At 52.9% G+C, this 10,884-nt stretch overlaps 1 long non-coding RNA gene across 1 annotated transcript; it reads left to right on the top strand.

Annotated features, from left to right (window-relative positions):
• The first annotated feature begins 266 nt into the window (after positions 1-266).
• LOC137428784 (uncharacterized) lies at positions 267-10,654 on the top strand. The gene is made up of 2 exons (XR_010984743.2): positions 267-351; positions 10,334-10,654. It is a non-coding gene; the product is annotated as an uncharacterized LOC137428784 (long non-coding RNA).
• The last annotated feature ends 230 nt before the right edge of the window (positions 10,655-10,884 follow it).

The following is a 10,884-nucleotide window of genomic DNA, read 5'->3' as shown; positions in this document are numbered from 1 at the left end:
CCTTGTGTTTTATACTTCTCCCACCCCCCCCGCCCCTTCCCACGCCTCCTCCCTCCAAGCCATCTCCCTCCCACACATCTCCCTGCTCTTAAATGTTGTGTGCTGTCAAGTGTTTGTGTGCTTTCCCTTCTCTTGTCTTCCGCTCCCTCTTTTTATATATTTTGTTTGTCTGGTTGATTTGTTTGTGAAGTAAATGTCAGCTCTTTCACGAGCCTCGATTCAGTATCCCCCCCCCTCCCCCCCCCCCCCCAAAAAAAAAAAACCAGGTCATTCTACTCTGGACATGCTCCTTCTGCTGTCTCAACAATGGATGGAGGTCCTCAATGTCAAACAGGAAATTAGTGCTGGCAGGTAGGTGGTAATTCACCCCAGATCCACTTTTTTGAAATTCCGACTTTTTCCATGAAGTCCTAGCAGTGTCCATGTGTTGTTGTTTTTTACCTCTCCCACCCCCTCCCCTCCCCCCTTCCCCCTTTCCCCTTCCCCTTCCCCTTCCCCCTTCCCATGCCTCCTCCCCCCAAGTCCTCTCACTTCCACAGATCTCCCGATGTCCCTGTTCTCTGCTGTTCTACTTGTTTGCTTCCCTCTCTCTCCCCATCTTGTCTCCCGCTCCCTTTATATGTTTTATTTGTCCGTTTGATTTTTGTGTAATTAATGTTAGCTCTTACACGAGCCTCAATCTTGTATACAAAAAAAGAAAAGAAAAAAAAGGGCACATGTACAGTGCACTTGAGCATTGCGCCGTGTACAGTGCATTTGGGCTATGTCTCGTATGCAGTGCGCTTGCACTATGCCACTTGCGCAATGCCATGTATCCAGTGCATATGCATTATGCTACGTATACAGTACACATGCACTATTTCACGTGTACAGTGCACATGCACCACGGCACGTGTACAGTGCGCACGTGCTATGCCGCGTGTACAGTGCATTGCGCAATGCCACGGGTACAGTGTGCATGCCCAATGCCACATGTACCCTATCTTGCACAATTCCACGTGTACAGTGCAAAGTTTCAAGCCATTTCCACAGTTGAATTTTAATATCTTCTGCCACCATTATTGGGTGGCATGATATATGCTACATAATGTTGCGAATATGGAATTTGGCCTCCATATCCGCTTGTAAATATTCCCCTATTTTCTCCAATACTCCCCAACTTTCCCCGATCCCCCATTCCCTAGTCCCATTGCATGTAAATAACAATCAGTAGAGCCGACCTTCCCCTTATTCCCCCATTAAATGTCGTGCCCAGGTCCACCGCACCACACGTAGACAACTTTCGGACATCTTCCTAGTTATTCTTATTCTATGTCAGTTAAGGCCTCGTCTCCATTAATTATGACTCTTCGTTGCACCAGAATGTGATTATATGGCATCAGTAGTGAGTTTAGGACCTTTCCCATACCTCCTTCCATCTTCTTCCCCAACAATTACAACAACAACAGAGGAGATGGCGGCGGAGCGGGGGAGGATGCGTCCTCACACCGGCTCGATTAGCGCCATAGACCATGCGCTCCACGGGGTTACCACGAAGGGGCTCCTTGTCAGCTCCTCGTCAAGGGCGGAGCCTGGTAAACCCCCCGCACGCACCCAATGAGAAGCAACGTGCCGATTCCACGAGGCGGAGCTAACGAGCCGAGGGCGTGTCACTCCCCGCCGGATATACGCGGCCCCGCGCCGGATGTGACGTCAGATGCGCACCCAGCTTGGAGAAGGAAAGCCACCTGCGAGCGCTGAGTCAGATGCGCACCCAGCTTGGAGAAGGAAAGCCACCTGCGAGCGCTGAGTCAGATGCGCCCCCAGCTTGAGCAGACAAGACGCCATCCGAGCGCTGCGACCTTCCCCGCATCTCTGGACCGGACCGAGTCGATTCTGACCTTTGAGCCCAGGTGCACCTGGAGCCATCGATCCTGCCTTTCCTAGCCATCAAACCCCCGTGTGAGTCAGCCGTTGTCCCGTGTGTCTGTCGTCTGTCCGGGGTTAATATAAGAGTGTGTCTAAGTGCCTGTCTTTCTATGCTGTCCCTCTTGTAGTTGTAATCTAACCTTCCGCCTTAATATAACCTCCTCCGGAGGTCTTGAGAACTGAACCCCTGGTGTCGTATTGTGTTATTGTAATCCAGCCGGGTGTCTTCTTTTCCTTATTGAGCCAGCATCGCGCGACTTCGTCAACGTCGAGTATAGTCGGGTAATTTGTGCGGACACGACGGCCATTCCGCTCGGCCCACTTTAACATCAAAGTCGTGTCTGTAACAATTGGTGTCAGGAGTGGGATTCGAGGCCCGACCAAATTTTGAAAAAAAAACGAATAGAGGAAAAAAAAAAAAAAATTTGGTCAAAATTTGGAGCGGCCGAAATTCGTTTTGTTTTACAAAACCCGAATTTTGAAAGTCGCGCTATGGCGGATCAAGACGGCTGGGGTCCGGTTAGGGAGAGTGAAGCAGGGTCGGTCCAGGACCAAATTGAGGGACATGAGGGACATGAGGAGAGCGAAACAGCGGGGGTAGCAGACGCGCGAAATGGCGCCTCGCACATAGCTACGGCGGCCGCACCCGCTGCACAAGTGGGAGGGATGGCCCAGATGCAGGTCCTCATGGAGCAATTTATGGCGCAAATGCAGGCGTCCCTCAAACTGCAGAGTAACCAATTGGGGAACCGGATGGATGCTCAGGGTGAGCGATTGGAGGGCCAAATGAGGGTTAATAGTGAGCGATTGGAGGGCCAAATGAGGGTTGATAGTGAGCGATTGGAGGGCCAAATGAGGGTTGATAGTGGGCGATTAGAGGGCCAAATGAGGGGTACCGGTGAGGGATTAGAAAAGAAATTTGAGGGGTTAGACAACGGGATAAAAGAGGTGAAACATGGGTTAGAGGGGGTAGAAAATAGAATGGCTGCCCAGGAGAATCAGATAGAGGGAGTGAAAAATGGGTTAGAGGGGTTAGAAAACAGTATGGAAGGCAAATTGAGGGACATGAGGGACCAAGCGGAAAGGGAAGTTAAACAAATGGAGCAGCAGATAGAGGGGGTCAGAATGGGGGTAGAAACCAAACTGGATGCTCACAGGGAGGAAATGGAGCAGATGAGGGTGGCATCTGGGCAGGAGATGCAAGTGATGGGAGAGCAGATCAGAAGAGGAGTGAGTGAGGAGGTCGGAGGAGTGCGCGAGGAGGTGAGGCACTGTAAGGAGCACATGGAGAAGGAGGTGAGAAAGGGGACTGTAAAGTTACAAGGGGGCATAGAGGACCTGACGCAGGAGGTGGAGCAGCTGACGGTGGGACAGACGGAGTTAGTGGAGCAGGTTCAAAGGAACACTGCGGTATTAGGAGGTTTAAAAGCGACACAAAACGACATAAAAAACGACTTGATAGCGACAAAGAGGGAATGTCAGATGGTACGTGAGGGACTGACAACGAGGTTGGACGAGGTGATAGAGGTAATGGAGACGAAGGACCGGCGGGTGAGGACGCACATGGAAACGGTCAAGGTAGCCTTGGAGGACGAGCTTGAGGAGACGTACCGGGGAATAAAAGAGGTGAGGCACAAATTAGAAGAAGTGGAAGAAGGGGTGAGCGAAATTAAGAAGCGACGGAGAGGGGATAAGAAAGAGATAAAAGAGGAGATAAAAGAATTGGTCCAAAGTCTGTGTTTGGATCGTGATGATGTGCTCATTAACCGGATGAGGGATTCGCAGGTGATGGAGGAGAAGCGAAGAGGAAGAGGACCCGGTGTAAGTGGTGACCAATATGGTCGTGCGTATGATGCGCCAGGGGATTTAAGAAGCTTGGGGGTCGAGATAGACCCGGGTGTTCGTGAGAGGCCGTGGGTGAAGTGTGCGACAGGTCTGGTGTGCGAAAGAGGAGGTGTGCGAGAAAGTCCGACTCTGGGGTGTGTGAGGAAAAAGTGCGTGCCAAGGAGTGAGTGTGCTGGCGAGAGTGAGTCGGACGTAGCGTGTGTGCGAGGGAGCACATGGAAGCGCGGTGTGGTGAGTGTTACAGAGGATGTAACGGGAGAGTGTGCGCGAGAAAGGTGTGTGACGGACAGGTGCATGAGGAAAGAGTGCGCTGTCAAGAGTAAGGGTGAGTGCGCTGTCAAGAATGGTGGTGAGAGTAGTGAGAGTGACATGGAGCGTGAGTTAGTTGTGACAGGTGAGCGAGGATGTACACCTGGGATGGAAGGATGCACACCGGGAATGGTGGAGCGTGAGTGGGAATGCACGCTGGAGTTGGTGGTGAGGCACGTGGTTGGGTGTGCGAATGAGGGCACACCTGTGATTGTCACAGAGGAGGTGACCGAGGAGGGGGCGCGAAGAGGTGTATTGGTGAGGTGTGCGAGCAACGAATGTGTGCCAAAGTGTTCGGTGGTCAGGTGTGTGACCAAGGCTGTGAGTGGAATGGGTGTGCCTGGGTGTGTAAGGAAAGGTACGAGGAGCATGGGCACGGCTGGATGTGTGAGCAAGGAACGGGCTGCGGGGTGTAAGCGTCCAGGTGAAGCATCGACGTTAACCGGGGTAGAGTTTAGAACGACTTATAGCCGAGTCGGGCCCTCGGTGCGTGCTGGGCCTCGCTTTGAACGGCCGCGTCCGTGCTCCACTAGGCGGAGCGGGCAGCCCGATAGAAAGGGTCGTCATGGCGACCACTTTTTGGTGAGGCATTCCGGCAGGCCGAGATCGAGCCATGGGATGGCTCCGTGCCGAGATGGTGCGTGGGATCTCGGCCCGGGTAAACCTCCTTCCCTGCACCGAATGCGGGATGCATCCAGCCGCTGGCACAAAACAACCAGCATCCATTGCTTGGCTTTACGAAGCCAGGCTTTGGACAGGAATTGGCGCACCGAGAGGCAGTAGTGAGTAGACTGGGTGATGAGGTTAGTGTTTTGGACCCAAAATTAGAGAAAAACAAAATTTGATGATTGGCAAGGGATTGGCAGTAGTGATTGGCAGATGATGGGTAGTGATTGGCAAATTTTTAATTTGTTGAAATTTGATGTGCAAAATTGGTAGTGAGAGACCCCCGATGTGGTGGGATGGCATCCCTGCCACCCTTCCCCTGAGTGGGGCAAAGGAGCAATAGCTTATGGGGTGTATGGCAGTGAAAACTAGCCCGGGTGGGTTAGGATATTGTGTGTAGGGATCTAGAAGATGACATTAGGTAACGTTAAGATTAGTTAGTGACTGATACCTGTAGTGGGGACGCAGGTAGATTAGTATGGATGATAATGACGAGGGAGCGCAATAGTTTAAAGGGACGACTGGGAAGCGCAAGTTTCAGAAGGGAGTAGTTAGCTGAGATGATGCCGTGTTTGTGAGAATTGAACAGGTGTGATTGCACAGGTGTACAACTGGACAGGTGTGTGGAGCAGTGTATGAGTAGTGAGTGTGTGGATCAGCGCGAATGCGCTTGGGGAGAGAAGGGTGCAGGTGGCACCAGGTGTGAGAGCACAGGTGTGCAAGTACAGGTGTGTGGAGAGAGTTGGAGTAAGTGGTACGGAGTGGTGTGCATGGTGCGAAGGTGTGGATGGGGGAAGAGTGGACCCCCTTTCACGAGTACCCGGGGCGGGTAGTGTAAGTGTTAGGTAGAGGGTACAGGTAAATTGTGGTTGGATATTGGCACTTGTGGTGCGGTTGCAGAATGGTGTTGTGAATGGGTGCATTAGTGTTGTGGAAATGGCTGGGCGTGTAGCCTGTTAGTGCGTGTAGTTGGTTGGGCACTCCACCACTGTGAGGATGTCGGCCAGGTGAGGCCGCAGGTGGGCTCTGGGAGCCGGTAGAGTTGTTGTGGATGGGGCCCGAGGATCCGGAGGACGGACCCGGGTAGCCCAGTGCCAGAGAGGGCACCGAGTGGGGAGAGCGCCAGAGGGCCTGCCCCAGGTAGTTAGGTTAGGGTAAGGAGCAGGTAAGCTCGGAGGCAACTGCAGTGGTGGAGGTGTGCAGGTGGGTAGGCCCACTGGAAGAGGTACACGCCACAGCCCAGAAATTGTGCGAGGGCACCGGGAGATGAATCGGGGGAGTGAGACCCCAAATTGAAGAGCACCACAGTTTGGCCAATGGGAATTGGTTTTTAGAACCCATAGTGTAAGAGGGCCAATGGTTTGGCCGGAGGAAGACCCCGGGTAGTGTAAAGTTGTTAAAGTCATTTAGGAGATAGTTAGGATTGATGAACCTGTCGCACCATACGCAGCCACTTACCTGTGGTGATGATGATGACTCCACACCTGTGTTTTCTTTGTTTTGTGCAGGAAATGAGATTGCTGTGAGGATTTGTGAGACGCATCACGACGTGGATGAGACATTGGGGTGATTCCATCTCTCCCTCCCTAGGAGGGACTGATGATGAATTGGTAATGGCAAATTTTGATGTTGAGTTGAAAATGGCAAATTTTGAGGAGAGTTGAAAATGGCAAATTTGATTGGTTAGGAGGGAGAGAAGACGAATTTGGTTTATGGGAGGAACGGGGAAGACAGTAGGGATGTTTGTTGATTTGTAAAGTAGATGTTTATGGGTAGTGTTGTGTTTTGTGGATACAGTAAGGGGTAAGGGAGGGGCCATGTAGGTTACCTGGTGGGGGGGGGGGGGGAGCGTACGGTAGGAACGTACCTGTCTCACCTGGTTCCCATGTGCCCCCAGTGTGCATCATCTTGTATTGCGTGCACTTTTGCGCCCTTACCACCTTACTCACTTGTCTGCTTCTTTTGTCTCCCACCTCCGAGGATCTGGCTTTGGGGTGGAGAGAGAGGAGAGAGAGGTGCTGGCTGCGCAGTTGTGGGCCTGCACTTTCGCTGTTTGCTGCCGGGATCGATACACCATATGGACCGCAATGTTTGTGGCCACCCACAATGGACCGCAGTTCGTTTGCGGCCAAGCACCACTCGGGGATGGACCTATGGGTCAACGTGGCACCTATGCCATACAGGTGAACCACTTTTAGTTACCACCAAGTGCACCACAAGAAGAGCAAGAGACACCTGCAGGGTTAGGGGTTGTCGAATTTATTTTTATTCCAATGAACAATGGTGACTGCACCGATTGGTGGTGGGGTGGTGCTTTTGATGCTCGGGAAGGGTGCTCTGCACGTTATTAAAGGCCGTCGGCCACAGAGCACTCGTGGGTTGGTGTATCGATGTTGGCAAGCGCTCTCTCTCTATGCATAACATCTGCATGTGTTCCTCCAAAAACAGGTCCTGGATCGTAGTGTAGATATCAGCGTAATCTTGTAAATAATGCTCCCTACCGGCTGTATGTTTAGTTTGAGGATTCTTTCCGGATTCGGTTATCCTGTGGGTGTGTTTCTGTGAGGAGAAGGGTGCAACGTCGCAGGGGGACATATTTACTCATTTGTGAATATCTGTAAAACTGTCGCACTCAGGGTAGAGTTAATAGTAGAGGGAACTACATTGCGTGCCACACTAAAGTAGGTAAAAATTTATCGGGTCGGGACGCCCCGAGGGTAGAGAAGGGTGCAATGTTGCGAATATGGAATTTGGCCTCCATATCCGCTTGTAAATATTCCCCTATTTTCTCCAATACTCCCCAACTTTCCCCGATCCCCCATTCCCTAGTCCCATTGCATGTAAATAACAATCAGTAGAGCCGACCTTCCCCTTATTCCCCCATTAAATGTCGTGCCCAGGTCCACCGCACCACACGTAGACAACTTTCGGACATCTTCCTAGTTATTCTTATTCTATGTCAGTTAAGGCCTCGTCTCCATTAATTATGACTCTTCGTTGCACCAGAATGTGATTATATGGCATCAGTAGTGAGTTTAGGACCTTTCCCATACCTCCTTCCATCTTCTTCCCCAACAATTACAACAACAACAGAGGAGATGGCGGCGGAGCGGGGGAGGATGCGTCCTCACACCGGCTCGATTAGCGCCATAGACCATGCGCTCCACGGGGTTACCACGAAGGGGCTCCTTGTCAGCTCCTCGTCAAGGGCGGAGCCTGGTAAACCCCCCGCACGCACCCAATGAGAAGCAACGTGCCGATTCCACGAGGCGGAGCTAACGAGCCGAGGGCGTGTCACTCCCCGCCGGATATACGCGGCCCCGCGCCGGATGTGACGTCAGATGCGCACCCAGCTTGGAGAAGGAAAGCCACCTGCGAGCGCTGAGTCAGATGCGCACCCAGCTTGGAGAAGGAAAGCCACCTGCGAGCGCTGAGTCAGATGCGCCCCCAGCTTGAGCAGACAAGACGCCATCCGAGCGCTGCGACCTCCCCGCATCTCTGGACCGGACCGAGTCGATTCTGACCTTTGAGCCCAGGTGCACCTGGAGCCATCGATCCTGCCTTTCCTAGCCATCAAACCCCCGTGTGAGTCAGCCGTTGTCCCGTGTGTCTGTCGTCTGTCCGGGGTTAATATAAGAGTGTGTCTAAGTGCCTGTCTTTCTATGCTGTCCCTCTTGTAGTTGTAATCTAACCTTCCGCCTTAATATAACCTCCTCCGGAGGTCTTGAGAACTGAACCCCTGGTGTCGTATTGTGTTATTGTAATCCAGCCGGGTGTCTTCTTTTCCTTATTGAGCCAGCATCGCGCGACTTCGTCAACGTCGAGTATAGTCGGGTAATTTGTGCGGACACGACGGCCATTCCGCTCGGCCCACTTTAACATCAAAGTCGTGTCTGTAACAATATTGCAATTGATGACAAACAAACATTGTGTTTTTGGTTTAACTAGCATATTGAACCTATCGCTTAGCTGACGATGGTTGAACACAATTTTAGCGGTTGCCGAAGACGACAAGAAGAGGCCATTTCTTTGTGTACAAAAGGTTGTTTATTGTACAGAAATCTCCAGCAACTGCTCACGAACGGAAGTCGTAACGGCTTATATAAAACCAAGAACCCTCTTCGGAGGGCGTGGCTCCAACGACACAACCAAAAGCCCGTGTGCGTGGGTTAGACCAAACCCATCGTATTGGTAACCGTCACATGCGGATAAGTTAACCGCGACAAGTGAATAAGGTAACCGCGACATGTGAATAAGGTAACCACTACACGCGCCCCACCAGAAGGCACGCCACGGGCGTGTACGTAGTTCGCGGGTGGAACAGAGCCGGGCCGCGGGTGGAACAGAGCCGGGCCGCGGGTGGAACAGAGCCGGGCTGCGGGTGGAACAGAGCCGGGCCGCGGGTGGAACAGAGCCGGGCCGCGGGTGGAACAGAGCCGGGCCGCGGGTGCCGAGCAGCGGTAGCAGTTGTAGTTGCAGCAGTAGGAATTGCGGGAGTGGCGAGCAGCAGTGCGCGCGAAGACAACGAGGCTCCAGTGCGCGCGAAGGTAACGAAGCAGCCGTGCGCAAGAGATGAGCAGCGGTAGTAGCTGTAGTTGCAGGAGCATCAGCCTCGGGATCCGCCGTAGTAGGAGTGGCGAGCAGCAGTACTCGGCCTGTGTGCGTGGAGGCGACGAAGTAGCAGTACTCGGCCTGTGTGCGCGAAGGCGACAAGCAGCGGTGCTCGGCCTGTGTGCGCGAAGGCGACGAAGTAGCCGTGCCCGGCCTGTGTGCGCGGAGGCGATGAGCAGCAGTACTCGGCCTGTGTGCGCGAAGGCGACAAAGTAGCCGTGCCGCCAATGCCCCGTAACGGCGTTCCTTCGGAGGGTCCCGGAGCTGGTTCGCCCCTCTAGTCGTAGAGGAGGAACCGAGCGCGATGCGCGAACCACATGGCCGCTCGTCGTTGCGAAAACTCCGGCAGTTCGAGTTTAGGTCTTGTGGAAGAAATTGCGGTCGCAATCCTGCCGTGTTCATTTGGCCCCCGAATATGTTCGGGGGCAACGGGGTCACCAGTTTAGCGGTTGCCGAAGACGACAAGAAGAGGCCATTTCGTTGGGTACAAAAGGTTGTTTATTGTACAGAAATCTCCAGCAACTGCTCACGAACGGAAGTCGTAACGGCTTATATAAAACCAAGAACCCTCTTCGGAGGGCGTGGCTCCAACAGCCGCGCGTGCGTCACGACGACACAACCAAAAGCCCGTGTGCGTGGGTTAGACCAACCCCATCGTATTGGTAACCGTCACATGCGGATAAGTTAACCGTGACAAGTGGTTACCAAGAATAAGGTAACCGCGACATGTGAATAAGGTAACTACTACACCATAACTTATGCATGTTGCAGTGCAGTAATACACTTTATTAAGTCAATATTTGACTGTAAATTATTCCAGAAGCTTCTTTTTTTTATTCCAGCAACATTTTGTTTATTGCTGACAACCCAGTATTAATTTTCGTAATATGCACACGTATCCACCAAAAAAATAATCATATATACCGATGTGAAAAATACCATCGTTCCAGCCAATGGATGACATCTATTGCTCTGCTCATATTTTATATTGTAGCGGCTACCGCTGGGTTTTCACAATCGCCTTGCACCTATCAAGGACGCGGAGCGATCACCATGCCGGGCTCGTCCAGGACGCCCGGGCAGGCCCGCGCTCAACTTGCCAGGCCTCGGTCGGGACACCTGGGCATGCCCGGGCATGCCCGGGCAGGCTCGCCCTCAACTTGCCAGGCCGCAGCCAGGACGCTGGGCCACGCCCCCTCTCGCCTTTCCTGGGCAAACGCTCCGGGATAATATGTATATATATTGCTGCCCGATAAACGGGCTTTTCAGAGTGCCTGAGTGTTTCGTTTGATTAAAGCAACTCGGATGAATTCCAGCTTTTTGTCGCGTCCATTCTTCCGATCGACGTGGGAGCCCCAGCTCCTTCATTGGTGACCTACCGACATGGACACGGCAGTCGCCCTTAAACTGCCTACCTTCTGGGAGGCTCACGCGGCGGTTTGGTTCGCACAGGCGGATTCCCTGTTCGCCCTGCGAGGCATCACGGCCGACGACACCCGCTTCCACCATGTGGTAGCAGCGCTCGGTTCGGCCACCGCGGCCCGC

Source organism: Myxine glutinosa, chromosome 5 (genome assembly GCF_964187855.1).
Source record: "Myxine glutinosa chromosome 5, kmMyxGlut1.1, whole genome shotgun sequence".
Taxonomy (NCBI): domain Eukaryota; kingdom Metazoa; phylum Chordata; class Myxini; order Myxiniformes; family Myxinidae; genus Myxine; species Myxine glutinosa.
Note: the sequence above shows the minus strand (reverse complement) of the source record. Positions and strands in the feature narration are given on the sequence as shown.